The 23,633-nt window shown below is 41.4% G+C and overlaps 1 protein-coding gene across 3 annotated transcripts in view; it reads left to right on the top strand.

The window, feature by feature from the left end:
* The window catches only part of RHOH (ras homolog family member H), a 104,421-nt gene that overhangs the window by 56,945 nt on the left and 23,843 nt on the right, over window positions 1–23,633 (top strand). The window contains exon 4 of one of the 3 annotated variants that reach the window (XR_002825356.1): window positions 19,889–19,956. The gene's annotated coding sequence lies outside the window, so the exon portion shown is untranslated. Of the gene's footprint in view, window positions 1–164; window positions 186–19,888; window positions 20,524–23,633 lie in introns of those variants that run through there. The other 2 variants (XR_002825355.1, XR_002825357.1) reach the window with 2 other exon arrangements.

Raw genomic sequence — 23,633 nt, 5'->3', positions numbered from 1 at the left:
GGGAGTTTGGATGTGTCTATGGAGCTTCCATGACCTTTCCTTGTTATATGTCAATTCTTAACTATACCAAGTAGTGACAGTAAATATACTCTTGTTTACATTAAAGAGTTGGCAATGATTTGAATGGTTGAGTGATTCATCCTATTCTGTCTTACTTTATACAGACTATTTAAATCGGAGGTCAGCAGAATCCAAAAAAACCAAGAAACCAGATTCTTGCCATTGAATCAATTCCTGCTCCTAGTGATGCTGTAGGACAGAGTAGAGCTGCCCCATAGGATTTCCAAGGCTGTTATCTTTATGGAAGCAAGACTGCCACATCTTTCTCCTGTGGAGTGGCTAGTGGGTTTGAACTGCCAACCTTTAGGTTAGCAGCTGAGCACTTTAACCACTGTGCCACCAGGGCTCCTTAGCAGAATCCAGTGTGATACAATTAGGCTGAGTGACAAGAAATCTGAAAGCACTCGTTCCTCATGCACGTAAGATATTATATTGTTGTTGTGATCCATAAGATTAAAAAGTTTTATTTATTTATTTATTTGTTGTTGTTGAGAATGTGCACAGCAAAACACACACCAGTTAAACTGTTTCTACAGTGACATTGATTACATTCTTCGAGTTGTGCAACCACTCTCACTCTCCTTTTCTGAGTTGTTCCTCCCCACTAACATAAACTCATTGCCCTCTGAAGTTCCTATCTAATCTATTTAGTTACTGTTGTCAATTTGATTCCGTATAGATAGTTCTTAAAAGAGCATAAAGCTCAAGGCAGACATTCTTTACTAGTTAAGCTAAATTATTGTTTGGTTTTAAGAAGACTTCAGAGGCTATTTTTTGGTTTAAGTTTTAAAGATGATCTCAGGGCAATAGTTTTTGGTGTTCCTCCAGCCTCCATGGCTCCAAAAATCTGGATTCCATGAAAATTTGAAATTCTTTTCTGCATTTTCCCCCTGTTGATCAGGATTCTTCTATAGAATCTTTGATCAAAATGTTCAGTAATGGTAGCTGAGCACCATCCAGTTCTTCTAGTCTCATGGGAGAGAAGGCAGTTGTTCATGGCTGCAATTAGCCACACATTCCATTTCCTCCTCCTAGTCCTGACTCTCCTTTTTTCTTTGCTGCTCCAGGTGAATAGAGACCAATTGTTGTGCCAGAAGATAATAATACCAAAGGTTAAAATCTGTTGAGTGCTTCAGGCTTGCTGGGCACTGTGCTAAGCACTTTTGTGTGCATCAGCTCATCACATGGCATGCAAGCGGCCACACCATGAGTTTCATCTTATATGATGAAACTGAGGCTTGGCACATTGACACTAAGAGTCCAAGGCCATACAGCAGGTGAGTGGCAGCACTAGGAGTCTTGAGCAGGTGTGTCTAACTCCAAAGCTCTGCTCAAAACCACCATACCCCACTTCCTCCCAGAGCAGCCCGACTGTATGGCCTTGCCACATCCGATCTTATGTGGCCCTGTAGACCTCACACCTAGCAGTCAAGTGGCCTGTATTTTAAAAATTATTTTTAGATAAAACATTCTGAGTCTGAACTTAGTCTCTCTCTTTCATTTTTCTTTCTGGCAATGAGAACAGGATCTGTCTAAGTTACAGACACTATCATTTGCAAAGGCCCCTATCTGCTGTGGATTGAATTGTGCCCCCCTAAAAGATATGCTGAAGTCCTAAACCCTAATACCTGTGAATGTGACCTTGTTTGGTAGGGACATTTTTCCAGAGGCTGTGTCTCCTGATAAAGCAGAGAAACATAATCACTGAGCAAGATCTGAAGCAATTTTTCACAAGATAAAATAAACCACAGAAATTATTTTTGATGTATATTCATAAAGAGTACTTGAATAAGTCTAAAGACTACATTAAATTTTCAGTAGACTCTAAAATATATCCTAACATGGGACTTAATATTTAATGGAAGATAGAGAACCATCATGAGGGAGTAAGAGGAGGGACAGGTGGGATGTATTCTGGAGTCAGAAAGTCTGGGTTCTGTGTCTTTCAGCCTCAGTTTCCCTTTCTTAAAACACCGGTAGTAATTACTGGGTTACTCTAAGAATTAGTACAATAATGATTGTGGAAGTGCTTTGTATCTGTAAACTATCATTCAAATTGTGGTGTTACTATGTTTTTGATAGATTCTTTTGCTGATAAATAGGCTGAATAGTCTAGATAAGATTAGAATATTCTAGAACTTGTCAATAGTATGCCACATGATGTGAAACCCATACAGAAGCAGGTTCCAATTGAAGCAGTGTTAAATGGAGTAAGGTGAGTAAAATACCACATGATGATAATAATAATAGCAACAAACTACATTTGAATGTCTACAAGTCCCAGCCCTGTGCTAGGCTCTTTACATACATCATAACATCCTCTTAACGTGCTCCCAAGGTAGATATGATTCTCTTACTGTTGATAAGGAAACTGAGACTTAGGCAGATAAATGCAGATATTTCCCTTTTACAGGTATTTTTCACAATGTCCCAGTTTTACCATGTAATTTTGGTATAATTAAACTTCACTAGCTAAAAATGAGATGATCAATTATATTTAGTGTCTTTACACTTACTAATTTAGCCAAGATGGTGAGAACGATCCCTATTACACACTGTAGGGCTGTGCTGATGATTAGCGCTTGGCAGCCTTCCTGTGTGAGCTTCCTTTTATTTTTCTTTCTGGAAAAAAATCTCAGGTGGTTCATATCTCACTGGATTGGCTGGTCTCTGCATGCTGCTCTCGACCTCTGTTTCTGTTTTCCACCTCTCTGTCCTCCTCCGTGCCTTGTGAGGCTAACCCTGTGAACTACATCACCCAGAATCTCCTCCTAGTTGGCTTCCACTTGGGTTTAAACAATGGGAGACTCGGGTTTAAGCAATGGGAGACTCCGGCAGGAAATCAGAGGGTAGAAGTTGGGGTTTCCCCCCCGCCTTACTCTTTTCCTGTTTTGGTGCAGTTTATCTGGCAGTAGCTGTGAGACCCTTCAAGGTTGTAGCTCCTGCTAGGTACCTTCTCCTCCAGACTCCAGCTTTTACTGGGCTCCAGGACAAGATTTCCTTGCCTTGCCCGTCAGTCCTAAGAGAGGTATTGGCCTTCTGCTAGTCTTTGGAAGCTGCAACCCCTTATATATGTTCCCTTAACCCAGACCTCTGCTAGTAGTACCTTCATGCAATCTCTTCATTTGACCCATCCGGAATAAATTAGGCATTCTGTGGTACTTTGACTGATACACTCACTAAATATCAAAAGTCATCCTATCCATTCTGGCACTTAGTGATTACTCAAGTCCCCACTGTAGGGAACAGAGCCTGAGTAACTCTTCTGTCTGAACCTCAATAACCCAGGAAATATCACTCTTGACATCTATTTGCTTGGAAGAGAGAGGGGGAAGTATGTTCAAATTCCAATCTGAATAAGCAAAAGAATAGTTAGCAATGTTCAAGAATTGCTGGTCTTCCAGTGAGACATTTATACTTAAGAGGAGCCTTGGTGGCATCTATGGGGCAGTTCTGCTCTGTCCTATAGGGTCGCTATGAATTGGAATCGACTCCACGGCAACGGGTTTGGTTTTTTTTGATTGATGGTGCAGTGGTTAAAGCTATTGACTGCTAACGGAAAGGTCGGCGGTTTGAAACCACCAGTGGATCTCCAGGAGAAAGATGTGGCAGTCTGTTTCCGTAGAGATTTATGGCCTTGGAAACCCTATGGGATCGCTATGAGTCAAATAGACTCAACAGCAGTGGATTTGGTTTGGTTTACTATCTATAATATATATATCTATAATATATAAAGAACTACTATGAATAAACAAGACAAACAGCCCTATTTAAAAACAGACATTTCTCAGAAGAGAAAATATGCATGACCAATAAACAAGAACAGGTGTTCAATCTCATTAGTACTCAGGAAAAAGCAAAATAAAACAAAACAAAACAAAAACCTTACAATGAGATATTCTTTTTTAGCTACCATGTTGGCAAAAAAGGAAAAAGTATGACAATATCAAGTGTTGACAAGGACATGAAACAATAGAAACTCTTATATGCTGCTTATGGGAGTGTAAATTGGTATAACTTGTAGGCATTACTTAGTAGTACTGAATATCCATACACCTTGACCCAGAAATTCCATGCACCAGAGGCTTCCTGCAGACATTATGAGAATGTTCTTAGTAGCATTGTAGGTAATAGAAAAAAGTAGAAAGAAACCAATGTCATCAACACAGATTGGCTAAATAAATTTTGGTGTATTGACACATGGACACTATGTGGTGATGAAAAGGAATGAACTGTAGCTACACTTATCAAGACAGATACGTGGTGCAATGGCTAAATTCTTGGCTGCTAACCGAAAGGTTGATGGTTCAAACCCACCCAACTGTTCCATGGAAGAAAGACCTGGCAAACTGTTCCCATAACGATTACAGCCTAGAAAACCCTATGGGGCAGTTCAGTTCTGTCACATGGGGTCACTATGAGTCAAAAATTGACTCGATGACACCAAACCGCAGACAATGTTGAAGGAAAAAAGCAAGTAGCAAAATAATGCATACAGCATGATTCCATTTTTATAAAGTTCAAATGCAAGCAAAACTAATACAATATTAAAGATCAAAGTTTTTCTTTTTTTTGCAAGAGAATGATTAACATAGCATTGAAATTAGTGGTTACCTCTTCTAGGGAGGGAGGGGGATATGATTGATCAGGGTCACCCAGGGGCATCACAGATATTGGTCATGTTCTATTTCTTAAGCTTGGGAAGTGGATACATGCGGGTGCTCATTTAATTTTTTTGGTCATTATTTATTCTTTAAACTATTCTTATGTGTTTTATATATTCTTTTATGTGTATGATGTAATTTATGATTTAAAATGTGAAAAACAAAAACAAAAACAACATGTTTAGCTTCTGCAGTCAGACTGCCTGGCCTTGAGTCCCAGCTTTGCCACTCACTAGCTCTGTGGCCTTGTGAAAGTTCCCTAACCTCTCTGTAATTCAGTTTTCTCATCTGTAAAATGGACAAAATAATATCATAGGGTGTTGCTGTTGTTGTTGAGTGCTGTGGAGTTGATTCCAACTCCTAGCGATCCCATGTGACAGAGTAGCACTGCCCCATAGGGTCTTCCTGGTTGTAATGTTTATGGAAGCAGATTGCCAGGTCTTTCTCCCTTGGAGCAGTTGGGTGGGTTTGAACTACCAAACTTCAAGTTAGCAATCAAGTGCTTAACCATTGTGCCACCAGTGCTCCTGGATTAAAAGAGCTAATACAGGTAAAGGCTGTACTATGTCTAGTACATAGTAGCTGCTCAATAAATAGCAGCTATATAATTCAATTTCATACTACATGTCTCTAAGCTGGAAGGACACTTCTGTTACATGGATGAGGACACTTAGGTCTTGAGAGTGTGAACTGAGCTGTCCAAAACCCCATGAGGTGGTGGTGGACCCCAGCCACCTCACTCTTCCTACCATCCTTTTTGTTGCTCTGTTTTCTAAGCTTCTTAAATAGAGATGAGCATGGAGTTTTTCACTTGTTCACTTTTCATAAGTTTGCTCTTTCTTCTAGGTTGCCTATACTTTATAAATTGTTTTATTGTTTCCTAGCACAAAGCAGATGGCTTTTAGTATCTTGCAGAAGGGATCAACAGAGGCCCAGCTCCTTATTGTAAGTGGGAACAATCTCTATTCACTTATTTATTCACTCAGCTTTTATTAAGATAAATGTGGATGAGGGATCAGTGCTATAAAGAAAACACGTTAGGAAAAGGGAGAGAGAATATTTCATAGTTTAGTTAGGATGATAAAAACCAAGCCAGTTGCCATGGAGTAGATTCCTACTCATGGTGACCACATGTGCTTCAGAGCAGAACTGTGCTCCATAGGGTTTTCGATGGTTCTGATCTTTCAGAAGTAGATTGTCAGGTCTTTCTTTTGAGGTGCCTGTTAGTGGACTCAAACCTCCAACCTTTTGGTTAGCACCTGAGCACGCTAACTGTACCACCCAGCAGCTCCTTAGGTACGAAAGAGAGGCCTAATTGAGGAGAAGCCTGCTGACCTTGACAGACCCCATCAGTGATCTGCTTTTAAAGGGAACAATCTCTCTGAAAAAGAAAGCAGCCTTAACATTTCCCTGCTGGCCCTGGGAAGGGGGGAACACACCCGTTTCACAATGACCAGTGTTTAGTATTGCCAAGCCTCCTCCGAAGATGACTGATTGCCTTGGGGATTCCTGTTGGATACGACTGAATTAGGGCCGTTTTTGGGAATGCATTAGCAAATAGACTGAACAGAAAAGTTAGGTGATTCACAGAAGCAGGGTGGTGCTTGAGCTCACACAGGCAAGTGGTTTTGAATAACTTCTGGACAAACGGAAGGAAATGACTAGAACTCAGTGTGTAGATAGACTCAAAGTATAGCCGAGAGCTTGCCTGCTGGGCTCTGTGGAGCGAGTCCAAGTATGAGAAGGCTGTATGCTTACGTGGCAGCATCGGCTAAAGCAGAAGCAAGGTTACAACACTTGAGAGCCCAACTGCATCCTTCTGTTGTTGTTAGTTGTCAAATTGACTCTGACTTATGGTGACCTTAGGTACAACAGAACAAAATGTTGCCTCATCCTGCACCATTTTCACAGTTGTTCATATGCTCCAGTGCATGGTTGAGACCACTGTGTATTTTGTGTGCCTTCCAACCTAGGCGGCTCATCTTCCAGCACTATATTAGACAATATTCTGTTGTGATCCATAGGGTTTTCATTAGACTTTTTACAAGTAGATCGCCAGGTCCTTCTTTCTAGTCTGTCTTAGTCTGGAAGCTCCACTGATACCTGTTCACCATGGGTGACCTTGCTGGTATTTGAAATACCAGTGGCATGGCTTCCAGCATCACAACAACACCCAAGCCACCACAGTACAACAAACTGACAGGACTGCATCCTGTCGAGCCCAACACTTAATGCAGTTGGATGTGCCTGCCCTTTATAGTCCTGTTGTTGAAACAGAACATAGTAAAGTGCCCCAATCTGTCAGTGGCTATACACTAATTGAAACCCACCGGGGCTGTCATTTACAAGTGATTCACCAGTGTTCCCCCAAGGGTAGTTTTCACATTGTAGAGTTGTGGTCTTAGGGAATTGAAAGCTTTGACCACAGATATTGTAGCAGGCTGAACTGTGCCTCCCCCACCCAAAAGATGTGTCCACCAGGATCCTCAGAATGTGACCTTATTTGGAATATGCATTTTTGCAGATGTAACTAAGGTAAGGATTTGGAGTTGAGATCATGCTGGATTAGGGTATGCCTTAAGTCCAATGACAAGTCTTTAGAAGAGAAGAGAAAGGGAAATGGAGAGACACAAGGAAAACAGCCACGTGGAGACAGAGGCAGGGATTGAATTTATGCAACCATACACCAAGGAACGCCAGGAGCCACCAGAAGCTGGAAAAGACAAGGAAGGACCCTCTCCTAGAGCCTTTGGCAGGAGTGTGGCCCTGCCGACGCATTAATTTTGAACTTCTGATCTCCAGAACTGTAAGGGGATAAATTTCTGTTGTCTTAAGCCACCGAGTTTGTGATAATTTGTTAGGGTAACCCTAGGAAACCAATACATATATTTAAAAAAAAAAAGGTTCAGGTGCCCCAAATACATCACTGTACGTGTGTCCTTCTCAAATACATTTCCTCCTCCTTCCCCTACTCCTCTCAGCATCACTGCTCTCTGCAGCCGGGTACCTGCCTTACCCATATTTGACTCCTCCAGCATCTGAAATGGTGCCATGCCCACAGTAGACGCTGAACCATATTTCTTGAGTGAATCAATCCTAGTCATCATTCACCATCCCCACATATTAATTCATACGGTACCTTACAATTTCCCAAAGTGCTTTTTCGTGTCTTATTATAATAATTGGCAGTATTTGTTTAGCACCCTACAGATTGTAAACTACTGCGTGTACATTGTCCCACATGACCTCACAACAATGCTGTAAGGCATTATTATCTGGCTTATTTTACAGGCACAGGAGCTAACACTTAGGAAGGCTAAATAACTTATACTTGGCAGAATTAGAATTTGTACTCAGATCTCTCTTGGCTCCAAACTCCCTTTTCTCTATTCCACCATGATCTCTTCAGAGGCTCCAGTGACCTTGTGAAGAGGAAGTGGGAGAGATGAGGTCCAGGAAAGGGAAGTAACTTGCCCAGGCCATACACACAGTTACTGACCAAAAGTGAGGTCTCTGGTTCCAAGCCCTGGTCACTATTATCATCCTTATTATCAGAATGCATTTTTTAAAAATTTTTATTGGACTCACCCCTGTATGGTTGTCGGCTAAAGATGAATAAGGTGAGTTAAACAGACAGGAAATTATTTGTATATCCAGGCCTCAAACCGTATTTGCTTTAATTATCTGGATACTTTATGCAAGCCACACTAATTCTTTTCTCTCCTTCTGTTACTGTGAAAATCAACATGGTCAGGAATTTTTATTCTGCTTCTCTATTATTTACTTCTAACTCAATTTCTGGAGGTAGAAGGGGCCTCAGAGAAGACTGAGTCCAACCCTATCACTTTACAGAGGAAGAAACTGACGCTCGGAGGTGCCCAAGGACACACAGCTAGCTTTCGGCACAGCCAGAATGTGAGCACCAAGTCTCAACTTCTAGAACTCAGAACTTCCAGCCTCAATCCTTGAGATCTGGATTCTGTGTCTTTTTGTTTCCAGTGTCATTGATGGAAGCTAAAGGTTTACCCTATGCTGAATATGTCATGGGCATTGACATAATTAAATAATAATAAAAAGAATTAAAATGTCAGAGGCCAAGGGCAGCACATGGAGCCAGCAGCAATGGAGGAGCAGGAAGACACAGAACACAGCAGCCAGGAGCAGCACTGCCTTGCCTGTTACTAACAAACTCAACATCTGGGAGTGATGAGCCCTGGACATCTTGGGGGGACCTCAGGAGGGGACCTCACTCCTCCACACAGATGCTCTGAAGGTAAAACTGCAGCCCAGCCTGGCTGGAAAAAGCTAAAGGAATCATAGAGAAACCTATTAAACCTGTTGCCACTGAGTCGATTCTGACTCATAGCAACCCTATAGGACAGAGTAGAACTGCCCCATAGGGTTTCCAAGGAGTGGCTGGTGGATTCAGACTGCTGACCTTTCGGTTAGCAGTCAAGCAGAGATTCTTCATACAGATAGGCTTTCCTATACCAGTCCTAAGAAATTATACACATATCACCTGCTTTTTGTTGAAAAGGTTAGAAAATACAGCCAAGCCCAAAGACAACAGTTAAAATCACTCTGATAACCACCGTTACCTCATTTTTTGTATCTATACTTTCAGATACTTTCTTGTACGCATGTGCGTGTATTTTTACAAAAATAGGACTGTATGGCAGAATCTGATTTGCAATCTGCTTTTTCCTCTCATCATATTGTGAACAGCTTTTAATGTCAGCATGTCAATGGAATATATGTACTCCCTCCTACGGTGCTGTGTGTGATGACTACGTGGTAGCTATCCCAGATTTTTTACGGAAACTGTAACCACATATTGGTTAATTGTATCTGTGGGCCACTATTGAACATTGTAGTAGAATGTGTGTGTGTGTATGTGTGTGTGTGTGTGTGTGTGTGTGTGTGTGTGTGTGTGTATACCCTTGCTTAGAGCCACAGTAATTACCAGGCACTACGTGCTCTATAAGGAGCCCTGATGGTGCAGTGGTTAAGAGCTCGGCTGCTAACCAAAAGGTTGGCAGTTCAAATCCACCAGCTGCTCCCTGGAAACCCTATGGGGCAGTTCCACTCTGTCCTATAGGGTCACTACGAGTTGGAATTGACTTGGTGGCAACAGGTTTATTTTTTATTTTTATGTGCTCTATAAGGATCTCTGGTGTCACAACGGTTAAGCACTTGGCGATAACTGAAAGATTGGCAGTTTGAACCCACCAGCCTCTCCCTGGAGAAAGATGTGACAGTTTGCTTCAGTAAAGATTACAGCCTTGGAACCCTATGGGGCAGTTTTACTCTGTCCTGTGGGGTCGCTATGAATCAGAGTCGATTCAGCTGCAATGGGTTTACATGCTCTACAGAGTCCCTGGGTGGTGCAAATGGTTAACGTGCTTGGCTGCTAACCAGAAGGTTGGAGATTGGAGTCTACCCAGAGGTGCCTCAGAAGCAAGACCTGGCAATTCACTTCCAAAAACTCAGCCATTGAAAACCCTATGGAGCACAGTTCTACTCTGAGACACACATGGGGTCGCCACGAGTCGGAACCAACTTCACGGCAATTGGTTTTGGTTTTACGTGCTTATGTGTATGAATTCATTTACTTCTTACAAGAACCCAGGGTAAAAGTACTATTATCATCGCTATTTTACAGATGAGGAAACTTATCCAAGGTCAGACACTTAGCATGTGTCAGAGTCAAGACTCAATCCCAGGCAATTTGGCTCCGGCCTGTGGTCCTAGTCATCACCACTCTTCCAATGACAGTTCCACTAATTTGGGTCTACACTCTAGCTCCTTGGATGCATAAACTGGGAGGGCCTGTAGGGACCATCCAGTCCCAGAGAGAATATCTTAGTATGATGCATGTGTAGTCCAGAGATTACGTTCCTATCAAGTCACCTGTAAATTCATTACAGAGTCTGATGACTGTCCACCCAGTTCTGCTCTCTCTGGTCTTCTCTGCCTCTTCGTGGCCCCTGTCACCCCCTCCCTCCATCTTTTTCTACCCTCTCTGCCCTTCTCACAGGTTTGGGCTCCATGCTGAAAGCCCTGTGTCAGGTTCCTTTTGTCCCTGGAGGAGCTTTAAGCCCTTCTGATTATCCAGAGTAAAACAGCTACAAACCAGCCTTTCTCTTGTTACTATTGACACTTCTCACATCTGTGCATTATTATGCTCTTAGAGTCCCTGTTCTCCATCTTACCAAAGACTTCCTCCCAGGAAGGGCCTGGGTGGGGGCAGTGGGGAGGAAGGAAAGGAGGGGGTGAAGGGGAAAGAAAACCCCATCCTGCCACAACACAGAGTCTTGGATTTTGCTCTGCTTTGATGCTAACGTCTCTGATTCTCTCCTGGTTCGTTCTGAAGTTTGGGGGTGGGGTAGGGAGGAGAGCTAGAGTACTATAGAGCCGTCAAACTATCGCAAGTCTCCAAGAAGCATGAGAAGAACCCTAATGGATATAATCTCCTATTTCCCTCCTCTCCAAAAAAGACTTAGTCGTCCTAAGTAGGGCAGTTGTTAGATTTGACCAGCTGAAGGTCTATGTACAGGGGACCCAGGGTCTCTTTTTCTGCCGGGACGTTTGCTTAGGAATCTAACTTCTCATGTGATAAAGAAGCCTGCCCTTTCCAATTGGTCTGTGATCATTTGCTTAAAGGACAAGTTCTGTGTTTTTAAATTTCCAATCATTACAGACCAATCCTTTTAAAAACACAATAATTTTCTAGAAAACAGAAAAAGAATAGCAAAAATTAACTAAAATGCAAAGAATATATAAAACACAAGCCCCCATTTTTATTATTAGATTCAGCATGCATCGTCTAATTGCCATACAACTTTCTGAATACTTACTCTCAATTTCTGTACTTAATCTTGTTGTGGTCAGTTTGCCCATCTGCCCTGGTCTTTGGACTGAACTTTCAACAGAGTTGAACTAGTGTACTCATTTCTTCTTTGTCTGGGGAAGCTCATTTATTTGATTCTTCATAAACATTTACAGGCGTGGTATATACGTGATCCCAAGTTTCTCTGTCCTCTAGAGATAGGTGTGATACCGTGATTATGGATTGTTGCTGTTGTTAGGGGTTGTCGAGTTGGTTCCACTCATAGCAACCCCATGTGTAAAAGAATGAAATGCTGCCTGGTCCTGAGCCACCTTCACAATAGTAGGTATGTTTGAGCCCATTGTTGCAGCCATTGTGTCAATCCATCTCGTTGAGGGTCTTTATCTTTTTTGCTCACCCTCTACATCACCAAACATGATATCCTTCTCCAGGGATTGGTTCCTCTTGATTACAGATTAGTATTACATAATTAAATTGAGTAGTCATCTAATACATCAGTATAATGTGATATTCATTATAACAGCATCAAAAAGAAAAATTATCCCAAACTGGGTCTGGGATAGAACATTTTTGTGTGTGATATAGTTTACAACCTCTTTCTCAGAAGAAAATCAGTGCTCCTGATAAAATGCCTTGGAGACAGGGGGCACTGAACTTCTGTTAAAAGTGATGGAAAAATTTGGGAGTGGATAGTGGTGATGGCTGCACACGTTGTCATTGAACTGTACATGTGAAAACCATTGAAATGGCAAACGTCTTGTTATATATATACATATATATATACTTACCACAACAAAAAATTGGATAAATAAATAAGACTAATTAATTTTTTAAAATGCCCAAGCTATTTGCTGACAAAGTATAGTGCGATTAAGACTTGCTTTGGTAAACTAGTCACCACCTCGTAGCCCCACTAGCTGTCTTTCCAGTTAACTATTAACCAGATATTCTTTTCTTTCTGTGTCTAGTCTAATAATGATTGTCTGACCATTCTCTTTTCCTATAAAATGCTCTATCAAGTGTGAATCTTTGAAGTGGACTCCTAGAGGCCCTTTCCCTTGAAGAAAGGCTGCAAGACAATTTGGACCCATGATCGCAATTAACGTATCTGAAAAATATTTTTTTGAGTGTAAGAGAGGAGGGAGTAGAGAATTCTGTTGGTTTGGAGGAATTGGTGGGAGCAATTGTTCCTGAGAAAGCTCTATGATTTCTTTGAGCCTCAGTTTCCTTGTCTATGCAATTGAGGCAATAACAGGTCATGAGCTGGCTGTGAGAATTTAGTAAGTTATTGAATGGAAAGGGTTTAGTACTGTGCCAGAAGCATAATAAGCACATCATAAATGTTCACCATGATGATGATGATGATGATGATGATGATGATGATGGACTACTGGTCTCCTTTAAGTAAAAAGTCCTGTAGTACCAGGTCACGGGGGGAGGGAGGGTGGCCGTGGTGGTTCAGTGGTAGAATTCTCACCTTCCGTGCAGGAGACCTGGGTTCAATTCCTGGCCGATGCACCTCAGGCATAGCCACTAACATCAGTTGGTGGAGGCTTGCGTGTTGTTTAACAGGCTTCAGTGGAGCTTCCAGACTAAAGACAGATGAGGAAGAAAGGCCTGGTGATCTACTTCCAAAAATGAGCCAATTAAAACTACGGATTACAATGGTCCAATCCACACCTGATCACGGGGGTGGAGCAGGAGATGGCAGCGGTTCATTGTGTTGTGCATGGGTCTGTTTGGACGGCAACAACAACAGATCTCTGCATGCTCTATGCCTTAGTGTGTTCTCTCAGGAATGAGACTAGCAGCAGATCCACCATGGGCTCAGGAAGCAGGGGCACAGTCCCTCAGGGTGAGAAAGGGGCTGTTGGCAGCGGGTAAGTCAGCTGGACTTGCATGTGAGGTAACCACTGACGTTTCTCACACTTTCAAATTTACTCCTAAGGTAGAATGGAGGAGGGAATACAACCAGAATGAACTTGGAGCTAATTCTGGTGAGAGGACTTATGCTGGGGCCTGTTCCTGAGAAGGCCTCCTCCCCTAGACCACAGCAGGTGTGTGAGCTGGAGCCCAGCCAGCCCTGCTCACCAGCTGTGTGAGAAGGCAAAGCCCTCCTGTGGTTTTAATTCTGCGGCTGTTATTCAGGTACCTCTTATGGGCTGTCCTTTCTCACAACTTTTTTTGCTTGAGGGGAGGAGGGAGGCTGCTGTATTCTGTTTGTGTTCATGTCTTTTCTTTTTTCTGTTATTGGTAGAAGAAGCACACTTGTCATATAGTAAGTAATTTTCCTCCTTCAACCTCAATTTACTTTTTCTGAGAAAGTGAAGTGCATGTGTGAGAGAATCTGGGAGAAGGGTGAAGGAAAGATGGAGGCACAGAGTGTAGAGAGAGAGGAGGGGAGAGGGAGGGCTTCCTAGTCCGTGTTATATTGTAGAGACTTACAAACTATCAAGATTCGCCACCGAGGCGAAGGCAGGAGAGGAGATTGGGTGGAGCATTAGGCAGCACAGCACCATCAGGAGATTTAGAAAACAGTGCCTGTTCTGGGTACAGCCTGCAGAGCTTGGCAAGTGGAGAACAGCCTGGGTTTCAGTCTCCACTCTCACCTCTACCAGGAGCCTTTTTCAGCCTGCACAACTGTGACCAGCAGTCCTGATTGGGGGAAGCCTGGTCACAAACGCTGTGGAAGATGAGGGCCCCCAAGGAACCGAGTGAGTGATAGAGGTAAAATTTGCCCTTAATTATGAGTACAGTGTCTGACGGATGTAAAGGTACAGTCCATTTCGAGAAAGAAAGGCAATCACTCATACTCGTTAAGTATAGTTCTTCCCTTTCCCCGTGAAGGCATTGGTCAAAACCTTACAAAATCCAGTCCCCTTCTCCTCCTCCTTTATCACCACATTTGAACTGTGTCCCTGTCCCTTCCTTGTATTGATTTCTTTTGGTTCCATGGGAAGAGACTTCTTGGACTTCTGAGTGAAATTTCTACCTCCAACCTTTCTTTTGCTAATATTCACCACCTCTTATCGGAAAACTCTGATGCCTTATTGTGCTAAAAGAATCTTTTTTCTCCCCCACTCCCTCGCCTTATCAAATGACACCTCTTTAAGAAAGAAAGAGAAAAAATGATACGAGGGTGAAGGGCACGAGAGTGGAATAAACCCTGCCTAGTCACACAAAAATATTTTTGCTTTAATTCATTTTTTTTCTTGGAGAGAATGTCTAAAGCATTCATCAGATTTTCAGAAGGGTCCATGACCGCAAAATTTCAAGAGCTACTGCTATAAAATGATTCATGAAATCCAAACAAAAAGGGCATAGAAAGTTCAGGGAGGGTTTATTAAATTTATTTTATCCTACTGTCTGGTTTTCAGCAAGTTATTTCATTTCTTTCAGGCCCTGAGCATGACCATCATTGCTTATTTTCCTGCCTGGCTTGGATGGCCCCCAGAATCACATTACTCTCATTGCCAACTAGCAAGCATCCCATTCTTCAGTCCCTCGCCCTTCAAGCTACCCTCCATTATGTCACCAGAGTTGTAATCCTAAAACATGTCTTTTATCTGGTCCCCACCGAACTTTAGACTCCACGGGGCTCTCTCATTGGGGTTAAGCTCCTCCATCATGCCACAACGTGGATGAACTTTTAAAATATTATGCTGAACAAAATAAGTCTGTTGCAAAAGAACAAATAGGGGATAATCTCACTTATATGAAATAAGAAAATATATAGAAACTAAAAATTATTAGTGGTTACCAGGGGTGGGAGGAAGGGAGAAGGGAGAATTTTTGCTTAGGGGGCATTGAGTATATGTTAATAGTGGTGGAATGGTTTGGAAAAGGATAGCAATAATTGTTGCACAATGTGAAAAATATAATCAGATTCACTGAACTATACCTGTAGAAATTGTTGAATTGGCTGTTGTTTTTCTGTCTATACATTCACCACAATAAAATAAATATTAGTTCCTTCATGCCATTTTGTTAGGGGAGTAATAACAACACCCATCTCCATTAGGAGCCTGTGTTAACTTGAAGTATGCAATCAGTGTTACTGAACTGTTCATGCAGAAACAGTTGAGATGGTGTATGTTTTGTTATGTATATTTTCACCACAATAAAAAAGAGCCTGTGTTAAAATAGACAATCAAACAAAAAAACACCTCCATCATGTGGCCCACTGATCTGTTGGACCTTACCTGACTCTGTTCTCCAGCCAGCTCTCCACGCCAGCCAGGCTGGTCAACCTACCTACCACCCATCCCATTGGTTATCATGGCCATTGGCCCCCAGGCTATCACTCATAGTGTCCTTGTCTCCCCTTTCTCCTTGATCCTCCATATCCTACCCATTCTTTAAGACCAACTCTTCCAAATCAGAGTACTCTACCTCTGTGCTCCCATAGCACCCCGTTTCCCCCACCAGGGCCCCCATCACAGTGTGTTGTAACTGTGCACTGCCTTATCTGTCTCTTCCACTAATCTGTGAGTTCCTTCATAAGGAAACCTGTGTCTTGTTCACTGGTGTCTGGTCAATGTTCCTAAAGGTACCTGGAACAGGGCATGTGCATGACGTTTGCAGAATAACTGAAGTCTTCCCTGACAATTGCAGATCATTTTGATCTAGTATTTCCACAAAGTTCTACTGTATTTATTGTCTCTATCCACGGCTGATGATCAGAATTACTGTAAGAGTTCTTATAAAACACAGATTCTCCGAGCTCCATCCCAGTTCTACTGAATCAGAATCTAGAGAATGGAGCCCAGAATCTGTATTTTTACAACATTCCCCAGGTGATTCTGATAACATAGTTTGCTTTATATCTGCAGTTTTCGTACTGTTTGCTCTTGGGCCACTTTGCACTCTTAAAAAGGACTGAGAAACCCAAAGAATTTTTGTTGATGTGAGTTGTAGCTATTGATATTAACCATATTAAAATTCCAACAGATATATTTTTAAAATTTGCATATTATTTAATTCAAAATAACAATTATAAGCCCATCAAATGGTACCTTAAATAACATTTTTAAATGAAAAATAACTATATTTTCTGAAACAAAAAAGTTTTGTTAGAAAAGTAGCATAGTTTTATATTTTTACAAATCTCTTTAATGCCTACCAATAGAAGATAGCTGGATCCTCATATCTGCTTTGACGTTCAGTCTGGTGTGATTTGCTGTTTTAGATACAATATATGTATTTCACATATATATGTAGTTATAACAAAGAGAACTATTTTAATTGCCTTTTCATATAATTATGCATATTCTCCTTTGATAGTGCTGCAAAAATTATAGTGGTAGTTCCCTGAAGGTTAGTTTTAATGTAGAATCTGCAACCCTATCAACACACTTTTTGAACTCTCTACACTTATAAAGGATGAGAAAGAAATAGACAAGTAAGGTCTTAGTATTATTATGAAAATAGTTTTGACCTCAGGGACCCCTTGAAAGAATCCTAAGGAGCCTCAGGGTTCCTGGACCACACTTCAAGAAACACTGGTATAGACCACAACATTCAGCACTTATGTCTTGTTCTAAGATTGTTTTATATTCATTCATTCAACAAATTATTTGTCGAGTGCTGTTAAATGCTAGGCAGTGCCCTAGCCACTGGGGTTCAAAAAGTAACCTTGATCCCATGACCAAATTACATTGAAGATAGAGGCGCTAGCTTAAGGGTTGCTTCTTGAGGCCCCAGTGTCATTGGCATCCTTAGGGAAATTAGAAAAAGTCACCTTCTCTGAAGAGAGGCATCTCATGGGCACACACCTCTGCAAGCAGAGCCCTCTCCCTCAGGTGGACGTAACCCTGCCCTGCACACATGGCTTGGTAAGAGGAACATGGGCAGAGTTTCAACCATCATTTGCCCCTGGGCTGAGCACCGTTATGTAGAGAACAACTTATGCAACTGCTCATGGTAGCCCTATGTGTTTTTATATTTCTCTTGTTTTCTAAGCCCGTAAGCTGCAGAGCCAGATTTTCAAAACTGGCAGTGAGACTCTAGAAGAGCCTGTGTCTTGACCCACTAAGTTACACAATTCCTGATGCATAGTGGTGACTCAGCAAATGGTGAGGATATAGGTTGTTGTTGTTTGCTGCCGTTGAGTGGACCCCAGATTCATGGGGACCCCATGTGTTACAGAGTAGAACCGCTCCACAGGTTTTTTTTTTTTTTGTCATTGTTATTTCTCATCCAGTCAGTTCTGATTCACAGGGACCCTGTAAGGTAGTACAGAACCGCCCCATAGGGTTTTGAGTAGATTCTGATTCACAGTGACCCTATAAGGCGGTGTAGAGCTGCCCCATAGGGTTTCCTAGGCTGTAATCTGTATGGGAGCAGATCTCCAGGTCTTTTCTCCTGCAGAGCTGCCAGTGGGTTCAAACTACCAACCCTTTGGTTAGTTGCTGAACACTTAACCATTATGCCACCAGGGTTCCTTTCCACAGGTTTTCTTGATTGTAATCTTTATGAAAGCAATTTGCCAGACCCTTCTGTGGAGCTGCTGGTTGGGTTCAAACCACTGACCTTTAGGTTAGCAGCTGATTGAAAACTGCATGTGCCATAATATTACATCCTTTTAGGTGTTAATCCATCTCTGAAGGGATACACTATATAGACTCAACAAACTTGGTACTTCCTAAAGACAATTAAAAGAACAAAAAAACTTACCTGAGAAGAACTGAAGCCATTCCATAGAAAGACCTATACACAGTTAACAAAAGTATAAATATATTTTCAACAACTGCAAAGAGTACCAGTTATTTTGATGTTAACTTCCAAACCTTTGTCATGGAGTGCTGATGAACCCCTTAGCCAAGTGACACTATTATCATTATCTAGGGACTGACTCTGTGTTCAACTGTATTGAATGCTACTGAGAGTTCAAGTAGAAGAGAACTGGGAATTGTCCACTGGCTTTGTCAACACAGTAGTGACCTGATCAAGAGCAGTTTTAGCAAAACAATGGTGGCAAATGCTTGACCAGAGTGTGTTCAAGAGAGAATTTTCTGTCTAGGTCTAATTTAGATTTTAAAGAATGGGGACTTCATTGGCTGAATTTCTATAGAGCTCTTTATTTTGTTTAGGTATATTTCATTTTCTTGCTACTGCATGAATCTATGCAAAAGTTAGAGATGCAGTTGTTGACCAGTTCTGCAGACATCTCGGCTGCGGTTGCTTTCAAATGAGGGGGCACCCTCTTTGCTGCGGGGGGTAAGCCTGGAATGTGGTGGACAAAGCATAGCTTGGTCTGGGGGAGGAGTCTCTCCCAATTTAATCAAAGCTCACCCTGCAGACTTTCCTCTACTTGCATGCCAAGCTCTGTGAAAGCAAGCAGCCCAGCAAGCACAGAGAGCTTGATGATGACCAAAGGCCGAGGATGTGGTTGGGTCGAGGTAGCGAAGGGAGAAATGGAGACAGGGTGTGTGTGTGAAGTTTTCAAAGCTCCCAAGAACCACGTTAACAGAGCAGAGTTTAAAGTTGTATGGATGGCCATGAACAATGACCTCCTTTCCCGTGAGATCAGGAGAACTGGGTGATGCCCGGCTACCATTACTGAATGTTTTGATCAAAGATTCTCTAGAAGAATCTTGATCAAAAGGGGGTAAAAATGTGAAACAGAACTTCAAATTCTCATGAAATCCAGACTTTCTGGAACCAGTGAGGGTGGATGAACCCCTGAAATTATTGCCCTGAGATAATCTTTAATCCTTAAACCTTAAACCAAAAATATCCCCTGAAGTCTTCTTTAATAACCAAACAGTAGTTTAACTTAATTAGTAAAGAATGTCTGCCTTGAGCATTGTGCTGTTTTAATGAACTATCTATATGGGATCAAGTTGATGACAGCTCTCGAAAGGTTAGATAGGAAGCTTAGGGGGCATTGAGTTTATGTCAATGGAGGAGGAACAGTTCTGAAAAGGAGGGTGAAAATGATTGCACATCTTCAAAAATGTAATCAATGTCATTGAATTGTACATGTAGATATTGTTAAACTGCTGTATGTTCTGCGGTGTATATTTTCAACAATAATAAAATAAATTATTTAAAAAAAGAAAAAAAGCTCTATGGATGAGATCAGGACAGAATTCAATGAAGCCCGGGCAAAGTCAGGCTGTACTGGGGCTCTGTGTGTGGCTTTGGCCTGACGCTCTGCTCTCCAAGCCCCAGTGTCTTCAGTTACGAAAGGAGAGCGTTAGCCTTTATGACTGTGAAAGTCCCTTCTGGGGCTTTGAGCTAGTATCACATGACTGCAAGTGCCAGAGACTGAGAGTAATGTCTAAAAAGCTTTTTTGGTTCTCTTTTTCAGATGCTTCAAGCAGGGAAGAGTGTTTCAGAGGTGAAGTTTATTTTGGAACCCAATACTGCATACAAAATGTAATAAGATGAAACTGCCTTTTCTTTCATTACATTTCTAATAAGTGTGTCCTGGCTTTTTAAAAATATTTAACATGCTTTCCTGTGATGCTTTATAAGTTTATGTCAAGGGCATGTGGTGTGTAGCTTCAAAGCCAGGTTTTGACAACATCAGATAGATATGAGTTTAAGTTCTTATGTGGCCATCGACTAGCTGTGTGGCCACAGGCAAATTATGTAACTTTTTTGAGACCCTTTTCTCAACTATAAAACAGGGATAGTACAAATACCTTTCTCTTGGAGTTTTTGTGAGAATTAAGTGAGATAAATTCATAAGAGCTTAGCATAGGGTCTGGCGCACAGCAGGTATCGAATAGCTTAGTTGATATCACCACTACCAGCACCACTTGTGAAGCAGGGAAGAGCAAAAAAGAATTAACCCATTTTACAGACAGGGAAACATGAACCCACATAAAACTGGCAAGATCTAGGAAGAGAACTGAGTCCCACCTAGCTCATCAGTGAAGCTATCTTCATGCATTACTGTCCTCCCCATGATTAATATAGATCATGAAAGTCCCCACATCCAATAAACCCATGTTTCTTTCTTCTTTGGAAGAGTGTTGGGGTAGGTGGAGGGATTTCTGCTCAGTGGTAGCATTTAGGAAGAGGGAAATGGTCCTTTTCACATGCAACCCCAGGTGACATGTTGAAAGTTGGGTGTGAATGTCCTATCAGATAACGTGGAGTCAGGGTTGTGAGTCCCAGGAGGACTGAGATTATGTTGTTCCATAACTGGTGAGGATGGAACATTTGTTGATTTCCCCTGATTATAATCAGATCTGGAGCTAGAGGTGCTGGGATTTTGTTCTGTTCGGTTTTTAACCGCAAGGAGGGATGAAATGTGGGTGAGAGAGTGGGAGTGAGGGAAAGACCTTAACTGTAACCATGCAAATTGTAGGTTCTAAGGGAACAAAATTTTTTTTACTTACGTAATAGCTTGTTCTTACGTCTACCAATAAAACATTCCAATGCTCTAAATTTATTGATAAATACCCGTAAAATAATATATTGTGATACCCTTTGAGTAATGCTCTACAAATACTTAAAATTTTTAATGATAATATATTTTCATAATTTTCCAAATTTTAAAACTGTAGTATACCTGTTAACAATTTTAGTAAAATCTTATAAACTTGGGATAGCAACTACTTATATTATCCTATATTCTCTTCCAATTATTTTCAATGTGTAGTTATATTTTTGTAGAATTGCAATTAATGCGTAGACACTATTTTGTGTATAATTTTTTTTGCTTAAAATTATTTTCTGAACAAATGTCCATGTTTTCCCGTGGCAATGTTTATTTGTTTAAAAGGACCTTGTGAATATCTCTGTGTTTTTACCTTTGTGTTATTTCTTTGGTGTACCCTCAAAAGGTGTTTGTACCTTGATCAGAGGTATAATTCTTTTTTATTTTATTTTATTTTTGTACTTTAAGTAAAAGTTTACAATTCAAGTTAGTCTCTCATACAAAAATTTACACATACATTGTTATGTGACCCTAATTGCTCCCCCTATACTGTGACAACACACTCCTCCTTTCCACCCTGGATTTCCTGTGTCCGTTCAACCAGCTCCTGACCCTCTCTGGCCTTCGCATTTCACCTCCGGGACAGAAGCTGCCTCTTTAGTCTCATGTATCTACTTGAGCTAAGAAGCACACTCTTCACGAGTATCATTTTATGTCCCATAGTCCAGTACAATCTTTGTCTGAAGAGTTGGCCTCAGGAATGGTTTTAGTTCTGGGTTGACAAAGAGTCCGGGGGCCATACTTTCTGGGGTTCCTCCAGTCTCAGTCAGACCGTTAACTCTGGTCTTTTTACTAGAATTTGAGTTCTGCACCCCACTTTTCTCCTGCTCCATCAGGGACTCTCTGTTGTGTTCCCTGTCAGGGCGGTCATTGGTGGTAGCCAGGCACCATCTAGTTCTTCTGGTCTCAGGCTGATGGAGTCTCTGGTTTATGTGGCCCTTTCTGTCTCTTGGGCTAACACTTTCCTTGTGACTATGGTGTTCTTCATTCTTCTTTACTCTAGGTGGGTTGGGACCAATTAATGCATCTTAGATGGCTGCTTGCAAGCTTTTAAGACCCCAGACACCACTCACCAAAGGAGGATGCAGAACATTTTCTTAATAAGCTTTGTTATGCCAATTGACCTAGATGTCCCCTGAAAGCATGGTCCTTAGACCCCTGTCCCTGCTACTCTGTCCCTGGAAGTGTTTGGTTGTATTCAGGAAACTTCTTAGCTTTTGTTTGGTCCAGTTGTGCTGACTTCCCCTGTAGTGTGTGTTGCCATTCCCTTCACCTAAGATAATTCTCATCTACTATCTAGTTAGTGAATAACCCTCTCCCTCCCTCCCCACCCTCCTAACCATCAAAGAATGTTTTCTTCTGCGTTTAAATCTTTTCTTGAGTTCTTATAATAGTGGTCTTGTACAATATTTGTCCTTTTGTGACTGACTAAATTCACTCAGCATAATGCCTTCCAGATTCTTACATGTTGTAAGATGTTTCACGGATTCATCATTGTTCTTCATCGTTGTGTAGTATTCCAGTGTGTGTATGTACCATAGTTTGTTTATCCATTCATCTGTTGATGGGCACCTAGGTTGTTTCCATCTTTTTGCTATGGTGAACAGTGCTGCAATGAACATGGGTGTGCATATATCTATTCGTGTGACGGCTCTTATTTCTCTAGGATATATTCCAAGGAGGGGGATTGCTGAATTGTGTGGTACTTCTATTTCTAGCTTTTTAAGGAAGCACCAAATCAATTTCCAAAGTGATTGTACCATTTTACATTCCCACCAACAGTGTATAAGTGTTCCAGTCTCTCCACAACCTCTCCAACATTTATTATTTTGTATTTTGTAGATTAATGTTAGCCTCATTGGGGTGAGATGGTATCTCATTCTAATTTTGATTCACATTTCTCTAATGGCTAATGATCATGAGTATTTCTTCATGTGTCTGTTAGCCGCCTGAATGTCTTCTTTGGTGAAGTGCCTGTTCATATGCTTTGCCCATTTTTTAATTGGATTATTTGTCTTTTTGTTGTTGAGGTTTTGCAGTATCTTGTAGATTTTAAAGATTAGATGCTGATCGGTTTTGACGTAGCCCAAACTTTTTTCCCAGTCTGTAGGTTGTCTTTTTACTCTTTTGGTGAAGTCTTTTGATGAGCGTAAGTGTTTGATTTTTCGGAGCTCGCAGTTACCTAGTCTCTCTTCTGGTGCTTGTGCATTGTTACTTATGGTTCGTATTCTGTTTATGCCATGTATTAGGGCTCTTAGCGTTGTCCCTATTTTTTCTTCCATGATCTTTATTGTTTTCGATTTTATATTTAGGTCTTTGATCCATTTTGAGTTAATTTTTGTGCATGGTTTGAGGTATGGGTCTTGTTTCAGTTTTTTGCCGATGGATATCCAGTTATGCCGGTACCATTTGTTAAAGAGACTGTCTTTTCCCCAATTAATGGACTTTGGGCCTTTGTCAAATATCAGCTGCTCATAGGTGGATGAATTTATATCTGGATTCTCAATTCTGTTTCATTGGTCTATGTATCTGTTGTTGTACCAGTACCAGGCTGTTTTGACTACCGTGGCAATATAATAGGCTCTAAAATAAGGTAGTGTGAGGC

This window comes from Trichechus manatus, unplaced genomic scaffold (genome assembly GCF_000243295.1).
Source record: "Trichechus manatus latirostris isolate Lorelei unplaced genomic scaffold, TriManLat1.0 scaffold00126, whole genome shotgun sequence".
In the NCBI taxonomy this organism is placed as follows: domain Eukaryota; kingdom Metazoa; phylum Chordata; class Mammalia; order Sirenia; family Trichechidae; genus Trichechus; species Trichechus manatus.
This window is presented reverse-complemented; position numbering and strand designations above follow the sequence as displayed.